Raw genomic sequence first — 19,430 nt, 5'->3', positions numbered from 1 at the left:
TTTAAAGCAGACTACCTGTTTTCATACCTTATAATAGTTACCTTACATGTATAAAAGCACTATTTCTAGTTTAAATAGTTGTCTATATTAAAGATTAATGGGCTGTGAACTTGAACTTGCTTTGTTTGTAATTACAGAAATATTCAAAATAGCACTAATTCCTATTTATCAGTAATGAATTTAAAATTTCTTTTTAGAAGTTACAAACAGGACACCTTAAAAATTACATTTTAAATAGTTTCATATCTCATTTCAATAAAAGTTCATTGCATATTTAGACTAAAATTTTAGATGTTCTATTTTAACTTAGTGAGACAGTTTGGGGCTCAAAAAAAAGTAATTCTGAATGGAATTGTTATTAAACCTTTATTTTTGGCAACAGCTTTACAAAACACACAAGGTGTTGACTGATATGCCTTGTGTAGTTTCAAGATCTTGCTCTGCTGAAAGTGCCCACGATTTCCTTGGATCAGCACCATAACTATCTTTGTCACCTCAAATGGAGCCATCAGTGTCACTCCGTAACAAAAAGCATGTTAACCCTTCCCTGCCCAGCATCTTCTCAAAGACTTGCTTCGACTCCAGCAATTCAAAGAACTAGCAGTGGAAAGCTTTGCTGGTTGGTTTGATTCCTCTTTACCAGACAATCCTGATTTAACTCCTGCTTTTTTGATTAAAGTAAAGGAATTTTCACCAATTCTACCTCTCCTCTCCCAGTTCACATTTTCTGTATTTGCTGGGAAAACATCTTGCCAACTTGCTTCTTTGTGGGGGGAAAGGGGAAGCCTATGACTTAACAGCATGTAGACCACAGGCATCAAGGTCACAGGTAAAATAGATGGAACTACTAATTTTTCCAACTGTACACTAGCAAGAGCACACAACACGAAGGCCTGATTCTGACAAGCCTCCCACACCTTTCCATTGATGTCTCTATTTGACACCTGCAGGTTTGTGGATCAGAAGCCAACGTTCATCTCAGCTTTTACTAGTGCCCTGGGTCCTGAGGATGCAGAGGACCTGGTGCTTGGGACCACACTGACCTGGGGGCTTGAGTGTCCAGCTCTGCCTCTGCACCATACTCTCCTTGAGTCCAGAGTCAATTTTACATGAGGCTAAATTGCACTGCTTACTGAAGGAGTTTCTAAATCCCAGGGGCTAAACCTAAACAATTCTTTCCAAAGTTGTTTTGTCCTGTTAAAATAGCTTTGATCAACATCCTAACTAAAGATGCTTTCTGCTCTTTACTAAAAAAAGTAAGGAATCTCTGCTGGCTATTTGATGGCCAAATCCCACAAACTCTAGTGAATATTGATGCATATTCATGAAAATAATATCAAGAAACTCAACAGGAACACTTCTGTGGATCAGAATTATTCCTAGGAGTGCAGATTAACATAATATGGCACTGGCAAGATCTCCAGTTCATAATGCTGCAGTGCTTCCTTTCATAGTACCTGACTTTTAGAGCTAAGTTTTGAAAGCACTAAATCAAAAGTAAAAGTTAAAACTTTTCACTACATTTTTCCAAATGCAGTATATATCAAACAACATTAAGCATTCCAAATGAATTAAAAAACAAGTAATAAAAAACCCTTTAGCTGTAGTTTTGTCTGAGTTTCTTTCCTTGGATGTTTGGGATCTGCTATAATCAGTCCTACAAAAATTAAAATTTCCAGGACAAGCAGCTTGAATCGGTAACCAAATAAGCAAAATTTTGCAAAAGTACTAGAGTTTTAAAAGTAAAGAAATTGGTTATTTGCTTTGTAATAATAATTAGCAAATTTAACTTGGAAACCAGCTTTTTATTTCAGATGAGAGAGGACCAGAAGTAGCCAGAACATCCAGAAAAGGTAACTGTATAAGCTTTCATAGCTCCTTTGATAACATACTGTCTACCACAAATATTACTTTTACAAAATCTTAAAACCATATTTTCATATTAAAAGAAATTTCATACAGGTCTTTTGACCTCCATAGTAAATTTAGGCAAAATGCCTACAGCCTTTAAAGGTACTGCCTGAAATTCCTTTTGTCAGGGGGAAAAAGGGGTTCAAGCTTCATAGAGCCTTTATTTGTATATATTACATATCTTGAAATATTGACATACAGAGACAGGTCCTCTTAGTTGTCTAAAATCAGACTTGAAGGAAATTAAAAATTAGAACAGACTAAAAGTTAGGGAAAACACTTTAGGACTCCAGGTACCAGCCAGATAATTTCAGTGGGTAGCTTTTTTTAAAAGTGAATATTTATACTAAATTGCATTCAGTTGAGAAATAATTTTCAGGGAAGTTATTATCATATATTCTGGGAAGTTAGACTCATAATAGCCAAAGTACTACGTAGCATGCAGCTAAATATAAAACAAAATAAGCTCAGTTATCTAATATAGATATAAATACAAGTATTTGTGAAATCTATTTAGAGCAATGTTTTGTACCTTAGTATACAAAAGAAAAAGCTGAAGTGGGAATATTGTATACTTTAGCCAAAATACCAGCTAAATTCTTTTTCCTTATGCTGGATTTATTTTCTAACAGTAAAAAAAAAAAAAAAAAAAAAAAAGAAAATTATCAAAAATGTCCAAAGAGTAAGCATATCTAATTGTTATCAAATTCATATGTTAAAAGTTAGTAGACAATTGGATTTTAAATTCCTGTGGACTGATTCTGCTCTTCTGAAATGAGGGGTAAAACCTCCTTTGCCTTCAAAGGGAGCTGAATTTCATGTCAGCTTTTAAAATAGAATTTATTAACTCTTCAGTATTCTGCTAAATAATAAAACTTCACTGTTTCTTTAAAATCAAAGTAACAAAAATTTTAGATTAAAATCTAAAGAAACAGGACTAGCAAATGCTGTAAAAAAATCATTTGAATGGTAGCTATTATTATCCTCTCAGCTGATAATTTGATAAAAGAAAATTAGTCATTTATCTACTGGTTTTAAGAGATTTATAGTAGTTAGATGTTTTTAGATTCACCATTAACATATACAGGATTCAAAAGAAACAAAGCCCTGCCCTTGCAGAATAAAGGCAGAAATATGTTTTGGCAATTAGAACAATTAAATCTAGCTGTTGAATCTAAAACTTAGTTACCTAAGAATTGACATTTTAATGTTAACAGTAGAAAATAAGGCAGAGATAACTTTGCATCAAGAAAGAACTTTGTTTAATAAAATATACAAATTGATCTCTCAGACATGAAAAAAATATTTGTATTTGTGAGTTTAAATTTGTAGTTTAATGAATACATTGTTTATATAGCAGGCAGAGACTACCTTAGAAGAGGGGTAATAGGTAGGATTAAAACTTTCAGTTTGTACAGAGAAAATACTTAGATAAGGGCAAAGAGTAAGCCTAAGTTAGTTTGGGGTTCATCACTATCCTATGAATTCCTGTATTTCCTACTAATTCATATGATTTGAAGACAAAATTGTTAGAATTGTAACTCATCCTTACTGAATATATTTCTATTAAAAAGTTATGTTTTCCCTCTGTTTCAAAAATTGCTATTGATTGTTCTACAGAGAAGCAGGAAAAAAAAGGAAATTCAGTCAGAATTCACAAATGTCCGTTCTCCTGAGGTAGATTTTTTACTTTGAAATTATTAATAGGAAATTATTTGAATGATTTTTTTTTAAGTTTATTTATGTGAGAAGCTTTTTGAAAGTTTTATAACACTATCTTACTTAAACTGACAGCAGCTAGAACACAGCCTTTTTTAAAATAGAATACTGTACATAATAATTAACAAAATGTGGATGTAGATACAGTTACAATTATTAGGAACATTAATTTGCATTGTTGAATCTTAGTGGGGGGTTTGTCCTTTCTTATGGCTTTTAAGTAGTTAGCAATGAAAACAAATTGAGATTAAAAAAATCTGTTTCAAATCTTCCTTAAAAACCTGGAAAAGGTTTCTAAACTTTTAAATGTGGTTTGATATATTTTTCCTATTATGCGTATGCTATTTATAAATCTTCTTAGTATAAAAGATTTTTATTTATAGGTAGTTCATATTTCCTTAAACTATCTCAGCAGACAGGGCTACATCATACTTATTTGTAAGTTTAACTGAGACTTATTTAATAGAACAATGAGCTAAATAAATGTCCTGCCTGAAGTTTTATCCAAATAATAACACTTGTAATTATTAATGTATGTTAGCAGTTACATATTGATCATGTATCTGGAAACTTTCTCTTCAGTTTCTACTTAATAGTCTTCTAAAATACTTAATATTTTTTCCATTTATAGCTTTCAGAATAATAAAAACAATATCCTGTTGGTTTTGAAATTTATAATAAAGTGTAAACATTGATTTTGTTTTGACATCAAGAGCAATTACCGACAGAAGGAGATAGGCAGGAATTTTGCACAAATAAATTTACAAAGTTTTAAAGTTCTGTGAGGAAAGGAGTTCAAAAGAACAAACACAAATGAATATCCTCCCTCCTATATTTAAATAAAAATTTTTTAAATGTTGCTGCATTTTTTTTAAGAAGGGTAAACAGCTTTTTTGCTTTGACAATGTTTAAAATTCAAAGAATGCCATTAAAATTTTTGATGGGAATTCTACCACACAACTTAGCTTTTCAAAGGTCTGGACAGTTCCTTAAATTTAATTGAAACTACATTAAAAAATTATGTTTTCATGTACTAAGTAAACCTAAATGTTTACCTTGGAAAAGAATAACTGCATATAACTGATCAATGGAGACATGAACACCACAAAAGTGATTTTTTTCAAAGGAAAATAATTATTTCCACATAACTTCTAAATCAATGGGCATCTGTTTATGGTCATGTTGGTGCTACAATAAGTACAATAAGCTAGAGTTTACCAACTAAGTTGAAGGTAGGTAAAGTAACAGCAGCAGCACATAAATATAAACGTCAGGAACAAAGTCCAACTCTTTGACTACAATTTCCACAGAGATACTACCTTAAATTTGAATTTGCTACTTGTATGTGCTCCAAAGAAATCATGAGCTTTTAAAACAAGTATTAATAACCTCAAAGATGATTATGTTATTAAATATTTCATTAATTAAAAAGAGAGATCTGTAAGTCACAGTGTAAGCCAAATATGGAAAACTGAATTGATGTCTTAGTAATATGCTTCATTCTTTATTTTAATGAACAATTTTAGAGGTGAATAGTAAATTCTTCAGAAGAAATTCACAAATGTATACTTCTATTACTTTTTGAAAATATTTTATTCTCCTGTCACATAAATAATATAACCTTTTTGCTCTCTAGAAATTATGTCAAAGTTGCTGAAAGGGTCAAAATATTACCAGTTTAAGTCCCCTAAAAAGTTTTCAAGTGTTTTTGTATTTCACATTACAGTAAGTCAGGTGTGGAAGATGATTCAATGTAACCTGTTAATTTAAAGATTCCCAATGAAGAAGATTCAGCTGTAAATTATTGTTACAATAAATGCTTGTTACATAATTTGATACTAATTTTTTTCTGTAGGGCACCATAAATATAAGACAAAGTCCTGCATTCAAAACTCAGCTGATAATAAGTATAAGAATAGACAAGGCAGTATCCTCATTTTTGGCTATAATCTTATAATCAGAGGAATATCTATATTAGAGGCTCAAACTTTAATACTTTTCATCTGCTACAGTTATCCAGATTTTTACTCTATTTAGTAATACTAGTATTTTTGCCACATTTTTCATTATTAAGGTATTTCAAACAAGAAGACTCAATTGCTTGGTTTCTGGTCTCTAAAAAATCCATCCTGTAAGGATGAGAATTAATTAATTAATATAGCTTTAATTAAGATTTCCCTTTACCTTTTTCTCCCCAGTTAATTTGGTAGAAGGCAAAAATAGAACTCAGATTAGTATAATTTCACCTGCCGTGGGCAGGAGAGTTGGAACTAGATGATCTTCAAGGTCCCTTCCAACTCAAACAATTCTGTGATTTTGTGATTCTATGATTCCATAATTTGCCAATTCACATACAATCTTCTGTTTCAGTAAGGCAAATTCTTGGGATAATAATGACATGCTGTTACTACTGTGCATTTTTTAACCTAAAATATAGCATTCATTAAATTTATTTCACTGAAAAAAATCCAATTAATTTGCCTCAGTATTTATCAGAGATTGCAAACTGTGATTTTAGTTTTAATGGTCATTATACTTATCATATAGAATGCTATTTAAACAATCAGGACTCATGCTTTTAAGATTTAAAGCAACCTTTCAAATCATCTTCACCACTGTTCTGCTACAATAAGGCAGCAAATCTGTGTTTCATGACATAGGGATTTAAAATGAGATGGTACTATGTGCACAAGGGTATCTAATCGGAACTAAAAGGAAAGAAGTCAGAATACAAGGATATCTGGATTTAAGTGGGTTAACACCAAACTTCTTTGTAAATTGCTGAACTGAAGATACCAAATTTCTATAGAATCATAAATGTGAAGACGTGAAATTATTCAAACTGTCTGATCTGTATAAATCCAGCCAAAAGCTTGTCAGTGATCACTGGGCTCATGTGATAGCAGTGACTAGTTGTACTGCAGTCTAACTCCATACTGAAGTAGAGTCCGAAGTCAAGATGTGGATGAGGTAGAGGTGCAGGCTAAACTTCACAGCTGGAACACAGTCCTGCCTACCCTCAGAGCTGCCCAGCTCTGGGGTGGGGACTGTTCCAGGTGTGTCATACCCAAGCCCTCCAGAAACTTTGGATCAGGCCTGTTTTTATAAAAATGACTTGGCTACATTCTAGTGCACAGTGTAGTTGGTTTCAATTAGACCATATTTATCAGAATATTTTCGTGCTCTATATTTTATATTTATGGCTTGGACTTTTTGATTTTTCTATCTGCTTGCTTAAAGGAAACTGAAACTTTAGGAATAGAGAGCTATTTTTTTTTTCTAAAGAAAAAATACTGTTATGTAGAACAAATGCCATATAAAGTAGAGGACATGTCACCTAGCTGGTGGTGTATTTATTTCTTACCTATATAAGATGAAAAGTAACATGAAGCTAGAAAGTATTAATGGCTGTTTTAAACTCAGAACTGGTAAAAAGCAAGTGGATGCTGACAGATTCACTTGCCATGCACGGGGGTTCCACATGTGCCTCATTTTCCAAATTTAATTAAAATTTGGATTTTTTCCTGTATGCAATTTCTGAAATGTGATAGTTCACTAGTCACCCACAGATGTGCAACAATAATGAAGTATGGGTCATATTCTTCAACTGTAAGGTATATAAGCTCTGAAGGTTCAAAAGAGAGAATAATTTTAGCTAGGTTGTGTCAATTAACAGTGTTTTTCCCATGTTTAGTTTATTTGAGAATTGAAGTTTGAATTAATCTGCCCAAAACTTCTCTTTTGTTTGACTTTATACTCTCGCAGCTTGTTGGGGCCCTTTACAAAATGCAGTACAACCAGCTTCAACACTATTAATGTGAGACACCCAAAACCTGAGCAGATATACATGACCTTAACCTATATGAAGTGTCCACTTCATACTACTTTGACCGGGAATAAGTACTTGGGCCTATAACCACTGTTTGCAGATAGGTCTAATCAACTGACAATGTGTGGATAAGTATCAGGCCCAATTTTTCTTCTTCTGTCCCCTTGCCTAGTTTCTGACTATTTTTAACTATGTTTGGGCAGCTGGAGAAGAATATTTAGCTATTAGCTGTGACCAAAAGTTCTACAATATTTATACTAATAACATAATCTTTTTAATGAAATGTTAAACCATTAATATTAAGGTGCTGCAGAATCATATAGGACAGTAAGAAGTATCCACAGGAAAGACTGACAGGGCTTCCTTTTTCATAAAAATCTGTGGGATCATTAGTGTAATTTTTTAAAAGCACTTAAATTTTTTTTTAATGGGAAAAGATCATAATCACACCTCTGATATTTCTGAAACTAGAATACTGCACTTTATTTTTATGGAAGTCTATCAGATTTTGATTAATTCTCTCTAGATTGTTACTTCACACTCATAACTGCACTATTGGAAAGCCACTTACTTGCTTAGTGTTAACAAGTGTGTTTTTATATTTGGAAATGACTTGACTTGGTGTCCAGGAAGGGGATGAGTGTACTGTCTGTAGTTAGGCACAGCTTGGTTTACAACTGTGAATGTACATTCTTGAGGACTAGACATAGTGTGTTTTTAGATGCTCCTTCTGAGGATAAAAATGGATGTTCTGGTCATTCCCTGTTAGAGGATGGTTCCTGACCTTCATTATCCTACAAAGCAAAAATTTCTAGCTAAACCTTTTTTGACCAGAAGGTGTTATTTATTACACTAGCTTTTTTAAGAGGGTGGGAGAAGTAAGGAGTCTTTTATCTTTTGCAAGAAGTTTAGTATTAACTGAGTTAATACTAAACTGTATGAGATTTGCATAGGTGCCCTGGAATGTCATATAAAATGTAGAAATATATTTCTATGTAGAATATATGTATGAATATGTAGAACATAAAGTAAAAGCTGTTATTTAAGATTTGCTGTGGGAGAAATGAGACACCATTTTCTCCAAGCTACAGTTGGGGAAGGACCTTGGGAGTGTGAAAAGCTGGTGTAAGAAAAAGAAAACAGAAGGGCTGTTTGGTAATAAAGTTCTTTTCATAGTTGAAGCCCTTCAAAAAGGCAGAGGGAAATAGCGCAAGCTCATCAGCTGTCTACATGTAAGCCAAAATAAATGGCAGGTACCAAGGTCATGATACATCTTGAGACAATTGGAGTCCACAGAATATTTAGACATGCTGAGCACTTCTTCCAAGTGAGATGAGTGGTGTGTAGGTCCTTCCCAATCATCCAGTAATACTCAGAATGCTTTTGGACTATTAGAATCATGTTCTGCTTTTTAATTGTAGAAGAATATTGAATATATGGGGAAAAGGAAGTCACTATGATGTGCTGTTACTTGATCAAGTCTGATAAATCTTCCACCAGCCAACCCAGCACTAGGAAAAGCTTTGTGTGTCTTTTTTTGAAAACTCATAAGCAGGTACCTGTGATGCAGTTCCTTTTCCTATTAGCAGGCAATATATGCACCTCCTTTTCTGCAATCTACTATACACAACCTCATTATATCCTTTATGAAGAGGTCAATCAAAAGGAAGTCACAGATTTAGAAATTTTGATAAACACTGTATTAAAGGACACCTGCTCACCTTCACTTTTTCAGGGAGACTGGACTTGCTGCCAGGAAGCCAAGGTAGTTAGTGGCTGCCCTAGATACTTGCAGGAACTTCTCAGTCTCCACCTGTCAACCCTGAGATAGTGCTGATGAACTTTGTTTTTTCTAACAGTGTGTGTATTGTTATGTCCTTTAGCAACCCACAGTTCAAGAAATGCTTGTTTAGCAGAGGCACAGTTCCCATCAAGTGATGAATTCCCTAGCAGTACATTTTTAGAAAGCAACAGAAACCAGTTTATTGTACCTGGATGCTGTGACGGTCTGGTGATAGTGGCAGAGGACCTACATAATTCCATGACAAAGCAAAGTCTGTCTGATTCCCTGAGTTATGCTCATCTTTCTCTCATGTTTCTCTACAAACAAAATTATTATTGGTAAGGGATATGAGCAATAGACAGAGGTCCGGATATTGGTATATTTGCTTTAAGGAAAAAATGAAAATATTTTTCCCTATGTATATTGGTTTAGCTCTCTTGATCAGCTGGTCTTTAGTTACATGTTGCAAAAGACTGTATTGGAAATCTCTGAGGTTGTTATATTGGTTGTTTAAAATAGGGCCAGATATCATTTATAATACACATGTTATAACATTCACTGTATCTCTGACATAACCTAGTGTAGCGCAAACAGGAAGATGCTGTTGGCTTACAAGCAGAAGTAGGGGTCCCAACACTACTGAGATGCTCTCCATGGTTCCCCATCCCCAGGAGCTAGCCTGGTTATTGCTGTGCTTATTTCGGTCTCTCCTATGTGAATGCCCCATGGAGCTGGGATCAGGAAAAAGTAAACAGCTGAAGTTGTGTATTTGGGATTGAACTAGAGAGAAAGAGAGGTGAAAAGTCAGTGATCCTGGGCTGTGCTCTCTTCCCCTGTCACAGACACTGTTTGACCTGTTCTCATCTCTGTTCCTCAGTTTAACTGGCCTGTCATTACAGTTACTCTCCACTACAAGGATTATGAATAATGTGACTATTACGTAGCACCAGGTGTTATGCCTTGTGCCTTCCAACACAAACACATTAGCAAGTATTCGTTAATGGTTGCTCCCAGCCTTGTTTCCAAAAGGGAAAAGGAGAGAGGAGCAGACTGTCCTTGTGATAACCTCTTCTACTGCAGTGGGATCTGTCAGAGAGGGCTTCAGACCATTACGAAGTCCACAGAGAGACTGCAGATCCCTTCAGGATTGCTGGCACAGTGAGGAAAGGCATCTTCTGGGGAGTTCCCTTCTTTGCACTTAAATATCTTTGAAAGAACACCAATCCTCTTTCCATCATCTTTCCCATGTAACTGTCTTCTGCCCCTCTACCACACAGAGTATTTCGAAGGGTTTATTGATATTAGTTGCTGTGAGGCCTTAATATTCTTAATATTGGAAGACAAAAGACAAGTGGCAGTTACATATCTAAAATCACCTGGTTATTTTAAGAAACACAAAAATGAATAGCAAATATTTATATAAATTAAGCTATATTTCTGCAGTGTTGAGGAAAGGGACCTGGGTGTCCTAGTTTATGGCAAGTTGAATATGAGTCAGCAGTACCCTGGCAGCCAGGAGGGCCAACCGTGTCCTGGGGGGCATCAGGCAAAGCATCACGTAATGGTCAAGGGGTGGGATTGTCCCGCTCTGTTCTGCACTGGTGTGGTCTCACCTTAAATATTGTGTGCAGTTTGGGGCATCACAATATAAGAAAGATATGAAGCCCTTAGAGAGTGTCCAAAGGAGGGCAATGAAGACGGTGAAGGACCTTAAGGGGAAGCTGCATGAGAAGCAGCTGAGGTCACTTGGTCTGTTTATCTTGGAGAAGAGAAGACTGAGGGGAGACCTTGTTGCAGTTACAACTTCCTTGTGAGGGGAAGAGGAGAGGCAGACACTGATCTCTTCTTTGTGGTGACCAGTGATAGGAACCAAGGGAATGGCCTGAAGTTGTGTAAGGGAAGGTTTAGATTGGATATTAGAAAAAGGTTCTTCACCCAGAGTGTGGTGTGCTGAAACAGGCTCCCCAGGGCAGTGGTGACAGAACCAAGCCTGACAGAGTTCAAGAAGCATTTGGACAACACTTTCAGGCACATAGTGTGACTCCTAGGAATGGGTGCAGGGCTAGGAGTTGGACTTGATGGTGTGTATGGGTCCCTTCCAACTCAGCATAGTCTGTGATTCTGTGATAAAATCAGATAAAACACAGGGCAGAATGCTCCAGCCGAAAATAATTTCTACAAGTGCACCAAGAACAGCATTTAAGAGCAAGGCTAAGTTATGGAAGCACATCCTTTAAAGGGATCATTTTGAAACAGACCATTGTATTTCTTGCAATTATTTCTTTCATTCCACCAATATTAATGGATGGATATTTACTGGTTTCATGAGTGTCCACTTAAGTTAAGCTTCATCATATAGTAAAGAAATAGATAGAATTCAGGGGGTTTGCCCTAAAAGCTAATGCAAGGAAAGCTAGCAGTAGTTAAGTCTTTCTCCCAGGACACTTTATTACTGGGGAAAATGCAGCCCTAGGTGAAAGCCTGGTGTAAAATCTGTGTAATAGCTAATTTCCACCAAAACACTCTATCAACAACATTGTTGGACATTAACAAATTAGGGACAAAAAAGTCTTAGATGTTGCAGCTAGGGAAGAGTGAATTTTGGCACTTATGAGGAATGTGGCTACCCTGGGACGTAGACATAGTATGTTGTGAATATGTAAAAGTCTCTGTTGTGATCATGCTTTATGGTAAACTGTCTTCTGTGACCCAGCTGATTATAGTGGTCTGTCTTTGTACAGCACTGAAGCACTTTAAGGTGTAGTTGACCTAAGTGAGTGAATAACTCCACTGAACACGGGGTATATTTGTACACTTGAAATTAAGTGTGTGTAAGTCTTGTGTTGAACTGGGTTTGGAAAAACAAAAGATGTCTTCTGGGGAAAGGAGAGGAGAAGTGCTGGTTGAGAAGGAAGGCAGAGACAAATTCTTGGAGAGAGTAGTTACTCCTCTTCTGTGTGGTAACATTCAGGTAAAGACAAAGCAGGAATATGTGCTATTACTGTGCTGTGGAAGCTGTTTGTGTCTAGATGTGTGATGTGTCAAATATATAGTACCACAGACAACTTGGATAGAGACGTGTATGTCTGTGAAGTGGATGGGTACATGCTCACAATGCAATTCCATGTTTTTATTCATGTTTCATATAGTGACATAAACCAGTAGTGTAAATAAAACTGTGGTATAAGTATTCTCACAGAAGTTGCATACATGAGCTATTAAAATTTAACTTTTGGCGTGTAAACATGACAATAATTTCTGTAAGCAGCTAGTGACGATTTCTCTCTGTGCTTGTGGGACACAGAATTTCTAGGAAAGAAGTTGAAAAAGTGTTTTTTGTGTGGCTTCTATAAACCCCTAAGTCTTTCCTTTAAGTCTCAATGTCTCAGAAGCCCTTATGTCTACAAAGGCAGAAACTGCAGTGCTTTTGGCAGCTAGAGGAAGATTTCATTGTATGTACATGTGCCAACCTACACATATGTGTGAGTTTATGACTGCACTTTTGAGTCTGTACCACAGAGAGGGAAGGTAATATAAAAGGAAATATACAGGATAGGAAAATATAAATGGAAGCAATTTTTTTCCTGCTGTTGATAAAAGTTGCTAAAAGCATTGTGGTGTATTCTGAAAGAATTAGGGTTACACAAGTACATGCTTTGGAAACTTCGGTTAGACATGGTCCTGGTGCAAGACAGTAATGGTTCCATAAGGGCTGGAGTGTATCTGATTGACTGTGCTTGGCACAAGGAGGAGAAAGAGTTATTCACAGTGGGTAGCAGGGAGACACAGTGTTTCCCTTCTGATGCAAACCACTCAAAGTGAACAGAGGCCCTCTAATTTCCCATGGCCTCTGTCAAGAAGGGTACTTATCACTAATTTAAAAGTATACAGAAAGGCAAATGCAAGGACTGTTTGGTTTTTTTCCCTCGAGTTTGCATAGGAAAATAATTGAAGGCAAACTTTGTATGTTATGAGGAATGTTTTGGTCTGCATATGGCATTCTTTTGTTGCAGATTACAGACGCAGAGGCTTGATCCTTCCATCAGTGAAGTGAATGGCACATTTCCTATTGGTTTCAGGGAAAGAAAGAGCAGACTTCATCCCTACATGAGACAGGTGAAAGCTGCTCCTTCACAAGTATGCTACCCATTGTATTTAGGCCCCCAAATAATTTTTTCTTAGTGTCCTGGGAAGTAGATGGACATGAATTGTTCATATTAAAAGTATAGTGAGGATTGTTTAAAGATGTAAATGTCATCTTTAACATTGCTGAAGCAAAAATATAAAAGATTCTGCCAGTGTATGAAAGTGAAACTAGCTGAGAACAAAAGTGAAACCAAGAGGGGACTCTCACTCCCCAGGCTGAGTGAAATGCAGAAAAGTAAATCCTAAACTGGTGATGCTAAACAGTTAATTTGAATTTTAAATTTTTCTTTACTTTTATTAATGTGAAAAACTGTTACTAGTGATCTAGATAAAGATCTTCTCTAAGACAGGTGTTTTCTCATGATGCTATTTCTTTAAAAAGTCAAACCAATTAATTTTTTTTTATTTATGATGTTTAGGGGCATCTGTAAATGTTACCCTCTTTTCTTTTGCATGCATTTTCCCTTTTCATGTGTTGCATCACAGGCTTGCAAGTCATGTACACTTCATGTGCTGACAGGAGCATGTGCTAGGGCAGGACAGGATGGACCTTGCTTTGTAAAAGTATTGGTGACTGTAATCAGCAAGTTTCTAGAGAAGGGAAAGAGAAAGTATCTTTAAAAATCTATGAAAATGACTGTAGAATGTGTTTAATATGTAAAACACTAAAAAATGAGAGGCTGTGCTGTGTAGCAAAAGGGAGAAACAGACATTCAGTTCTTCCTGCCCCGTCTAGTAGGATCAGGAGACAAATGTACAGAAAAGCAGGCAAATATCAAACAAAATAAACCAGAGGGTAACAAAAAGCATTGGGTGCCATGGAGAAAAAGAGATAATTGAGAAAATAGGTTGTTTAGATAAGTTAACATTGTGTAAAATTCTTCCTTTTTTCACATTTGTCAGTTCTGGGAAATGGGTGGAAAAATACATATGTGGCAATGGTCTGCTGTAGATCTAAGCAGTATGAGGAGGTTAAAATATGCAGAAGGAGAAGGGTAAGAGATGGCAGATGTTTTTTGTTTGGCTGGGGTTTTTTAAAAAGACAGTTTAGTCATAAATACTACACCCTACAGTGTGTGGCTCTCTGATTTACATTGATAATGCTTATTAAATGACAAACTAAAGCAAGGGGATTTTTTTGAAATTTAGCACACCGCAAATTTGTACTCATTATCCTAAAGTTTTTTCCCTCTCACATGTGTTTGAAAAAGTGGAGAGGAAAAAAGGGGTGGGGGGAAATGGCACATAGACAGTCATTTTAGCTGATATCTTCCTCACATGTGAAGGGAGAAGATAGAAGTCTCAAAACTACAGGCCTGTGGAAATTCTTCAGCATCACAAATAAGTACACAATATCAAAAATCACAGAAAAATGTGTAAAGCAGACACTATCTTTATCTGAGAAGGTATTCAGCTTTTAAAGCAGAGAACGGAAAAATTGCTGTAGAAAGAAATATTTCAGGACTCTGTCCTTCATGTAAATGGCTTTAAAATTTTTTTCAATATATCTAAAATAAATTATTTTTTTTCTTTTTCAATATAAGATCATGCCACTTGCAGTTAAATGTTGCTAATGAGATGGAGAATCCAGTGGTATACAGTTTAACAGAGTTTAATACAGTGATATACAGGCCTCTAAGAACTAAAAATCAAGTCTGGAGAATCTGGTACTTCAACTGACCATGTATGGAACTAATCTGTGACATGTGCACCTGACTTACCAAAACCAATTTTGAGGGCTCTAATTAGAAAGTAATAGGAGTTTTTAAATGCTTTTCAGACTGAGAGATACAAAGCTTTGTGAGAGCCACATAATTGGAACGTGCAGAATTGTGTCTGGGCATACAATAATTTTAATATATACTCTCTTACATTACAGGGAACTGGCACAGTCTCTGCTCTGGACAGAAGGACAGACATCCAAGGGAAATGAGCATCACTTCTCAGGTAATGCGCTGTTACTGACAGCTGTTGATAGCAAGAGAAAATAACTTTTCTGTTCAGATTAAATAATACCTGACCTTTTGGCCTTTTAGATTTTGGAGTTTATTGACATTGCAGGCAAACACAAATATTTTGGTTTAGTTGGAGAGAGGTGAGAAGGCAAAACGTTGTGAGGGAGGGAAGTTAATGCCAAGTCCTTCTGAAGTCTGGTCAGTTGCAGGAGAACAGCAGTGCTGACAGTGGTATACTGGATTTTCCCATTAAAAGATGCAAATGAGAGGATATTATAGAAAGATCGATGTATTTGTGAGCCATGATGTGTGTTTCAGTTCATCCTCTATTAGAATAGCTAATAAATTGGAAGTAGATGCTGTAATCTGTGGTTGGTCAAAGACAGGGCTAAAAAACCCAGTTGCTTCTAATTGTACGTGGCTTTATTGTGTTTACAAAGATATTTGATGTGGTAGCAATTAAAAGTAGTCTGTTTTGATTAAGTTGAAGGAATAAGACTTGTTTTTAAAGCATGCTGGTTAATCAAGCAGGAGTCAGTAAATGGCATAAAGCTGTAAATAGGATGCTTTTTGAGAAAAATGCAGTTCTTTGAGGTCAAATTAATAAGTAAAATGTTCTGATCAGGAAAGAATCTGTATTTCTGAGATATTTTATACTTCGTGTAAGCTTTTTATACACCAATAGATAGAGGAGCTGTGTTAAAGTGTTGGACTTGCTATTGTGATATGGTACATCACTTGCTCTTCCTAGTTCAAATTGTTGATTCAACTCTGATAATTTAGGCAAGAGAAAAATGTAAATTCCATCTACCAAATGGGATGTTTGTAGTATTTCAAAAAGAGAGAGATTAAAAATTATTAGAAGCCTCTAAAAGATATAATGTTGTTCTGTACCTTTGAAAAGGCAAAAACCTAAATAATAGTATTTCTACAGGCAAAATAATATACAATATCTAAAAAAGGTATAAGCTGCTGTTAGAAAAGTTTTGAAATAAACAATATGTGAAGATAGGTAGTTAGGATTTTGAAGTATTTTTCTTTCCCTATTCTCTTTCCTTTTTGACAAGGAAAATTGAAATATTTCTTTCAAATGTAAAAGGAATAAATAAATACAATTGGAATGAAACATTATGCTTGATATTTAGTGAAATTTGGTTTTTTATAAGTATTTTGGTTTTAAAAGTAAGTGCTGTGAAATAGTTCAGATCTCAAAGTTTGTGGGGAGAAAATGTTTCAACATCTTTGTTCCTACCTGAGGAATCCATTTTAGAAGTCTATTTTCCCTGTTTGCAAAATACATTTTTATTAGATCTACGTATTTGGGTTAAGACTTACTTAAAATTACTTAATTAGGTTATACTGAAATTCTAAGTGATTTAAAAAGAAGGATTATGGTAATATTACAAAACATAACACTATTTTCATTGAAATTTTTAAATAAAGCCCTTTTAACATGCCATTTTTAAAAATCTATAAATTTGTGGTGTTAAAATAGTACAAAATATAAAAAGGCTGGACTCACAATAAAATGTATAATACAGTACTAGTGAGCAGGGATTTTGTAGGTACGTCTGGAAGATGGGAGGAGGCCATTTACACCTTTAATTTGGTTTTGAGCATTTCTTTTGTTGTATTGTCCTTTTTATTACTTTATTATGTATATGTAAACACTTATAAAATGTTTGTGGTTGATTTGTAAAGAGAAAATGTAGAGAAAGAGGTAATAGTGTAGGTGCGCCAAGCTAGATGGGAATTGATTGTGTTTTCCCAGGAAATTTTGAAAAATATACCAAATTAAAAATTGCTGCAGTAAGGAATAAATTCTAAATAATTGTATTTAAGCCCTTTGAAATAGCGTGGCTCTGCATTGTCTTTAAAAACCTCCTCTAAGTGTACGAAAAACAGTGCAACACATAAAAGGTTTTCTAATTGTGTTTTCTGTAGATGAATCTCTAGGCTTGTAGGCTGATTTAAAGGACAGGGTATTAAAAAATAAACTTTAAAAAAGGAGCTATGTATCTGCTTTTCTCATAGTTTTTCTTTCTGAAAAGGAAAACGTACATGTGTTTCTTTCCTCTGTGTTGTTTATGGTTTGAAAGAAATAATAAATTTGGAGTGATTTATTTTTTAAAAAAGAAATAATTGCATGAAAAATCTGGCAGTAGGTTTGCTTCACTTGTAATTTAATTTTGGAGGAATCGCAGAATGTTTCTGGGTATTTGCATTTGCTTCAGAGGCTGGAACCTCAGCCAGATTTCTGTGTAGTCTGTCAGACAGTTACACGCCTGGGCATGTTACACTTTGTAGCACTACAAATTAGAGCCATTTGACTTGTATTTGCTGCACGAGGCTTTCATTAAAAGAAATATTGCAAATACAGTGGAAGTGTAGGGGCTGAACTGTGCGTGCGGGGAGCGATGCTGAGCTGCGGAGGGGGGTCTGCTGAGCCCCAGTGGGTTTCACTCTGAGCTGCTGCCTCTGCCTGAACTTGTGCTGTCTGCCCCCCCGGCCCCGTCCCTCACTTGCTTTATAAAGGCATTGCGACTCTCTGGGTTATTTTTTAGTTCGCAGCACGGCTAGTTGCATGCACATTGTTTGATACTTATTTTAAGAGAGGAGCTGAAAACTGCGGTATGTGTGAAGTCCTACGTACACTGAGCACCTGTACGAAGAGTGCATAGGAGGGCAGAATGCGAATGTTACTGAGTTTTCACATTAGTTTCACTGCAGGATAGTCAGCAGTTCTTAGTAACTTTGTCCCAAAGTTTTCATGGGGGTTGTAAAGCTATTTTGAGTTAACTTATTACAATTTGCTCTCTCAGGCAAAACAAAACAAAGTAACCAAACCGTTGAAAGAAGCTATGTCACCTGCTTTTTATTATCTGGCAGGGAGCGTGCAGTTAATACGAGTAACAAACAGCTGTGGCTGGGGATCAGAAACCACTCTGCAGGAGCACAGAAATCCGCCACAGCAGCAGCGGCCCGGGCCCCACCGCTGGGCCGGGCCGGGCCGGGCCGGGCCGGGCCGCTGGGAGCGAGCTGTGCCGCCCCGCCGTGCGGCGCTCGGCCGTGCCCGGCCCTTGCTGCTGGGCCGCGGAGGAGCCGAGCCGAGCCGAGCCGAGCCGGGCCGGGCTGGGCCAGGCCGAGCCGGGCCGGATCGGGCCGGGGCAGCGGCGGCGCCGGAAGGGCGCGCGGCTCTGCAGAGGGTTAATGGCCGCGGCCGCGCGGGCCGCCGGGAGCTGTAGGCGCCGCGGCATGACGGGAGCGGGCGGGACGTGCCGGGAACGGCCGAGACGGCGCCCGCCTGGGCTGGGGCGGTGCGGCCGCCACTGTCCCGCGGGTGCGAGTCCCGGCCCGGCCTGGCCTGTCCGCACTGGGCCCGTCCGGGGAGCGCCGCGTTACCCCACGCCCTGAGCGGCGGCCTCGGGGCGCGGCCCGGCCGGGAGCGCTCTGCGGGCCCCGGCAGGTCAGTGGCGGGTTCCCGCTCCCCCCCGGGGCTCGGGGTGCCCGGCCTGTCCTGGTGTCCGCGGGGTCGGGGCCTCCCTGTGCTGCCCGCGGCTCTGCGCCCGGCCCGGGCTGGCGGGCGGGGCCGCAGGGTCGGAGGGACCTGCCCGACCCGGCAGGGCTCGCCCGAAGCCGCTTCTCCCGAGGGATTCGCTGGGTTAAACTACACGAGCGGCTCCTCCGCGCAGGCCCCGGGGCTCCCGCGGCCGAGGTGCCGCTCACGGGCCCGCGCTGTGCCGACATTGCCCGCCACAGTGCCGAGCTCCGGAGGCGAGAGCGGCTTTTCCCGCGGCCTCTCCGCCAGTCCGCGCAGGCGGAGCAAAGGCGTGCCCGTGGCTACAGGGGAGCGCAGCTTTTATCTGCAAGTTTGGGTTTACTGCCTTTTTTTAATGTGAAATGGAAGAATTTAGGATGCATAAACGTGCTGAAGTGAGTTGAAGTTATGGTGGGACTAACCCAGGACTTGGCAGTCTACTTGATACCAGGGCATTTCCTCTGTGGACAAGGTGGGGCGGGAAGGAAAAGGACGAAATACACTACGTGTTAATTTAATTTATGCCGATAGTGAAACCACAGTGCAAAA

At 37.7% G+C, this 19,430-nt stretch overlaps 1 long non-coding RNA gene across 3 annotated transcripts in view; it reads left to right on the top strand.

Annotated features, from left to right (window-relative positions):
* LOC139673267 (uncharacterized) overlaps positions 1-19,430 on the top strand; it is a 77,307-nt gene that overhangs the window by 47,569 nt on the left and 10,308 nt on the right. For all 3 annotated transcript variants that reach the window (XR_011698085.1, XR_011698086.1, XR_011698084.1), the window contains exon 3: positions 15,268-15,335. This is a non-coding gene — a long non-coding RNA (uncharacterized lncRNA). The remainder of the gene's footprint in view (positions 1-15,267; positions 15,336-19,430) is intronic.

The sequence above is a fragment of the Pithys albifrons genome, chromosome 6 (genome assembly GCF_047495875.1).
Source record: "Pithys albifrons albifrons isolate INPA30051 chromosome 6, PitAlb_v1, whole genome shotgun sequence".
Lineage (NCBI taxonomy): Eukaryota > Metazoa > Chordata > Aves > Passeriformes > Thamnophilidae > Pithys > Pithys albifrons.
This window is presented reverse-complemented; position numbering and strand designations above follow the sequence as displayed.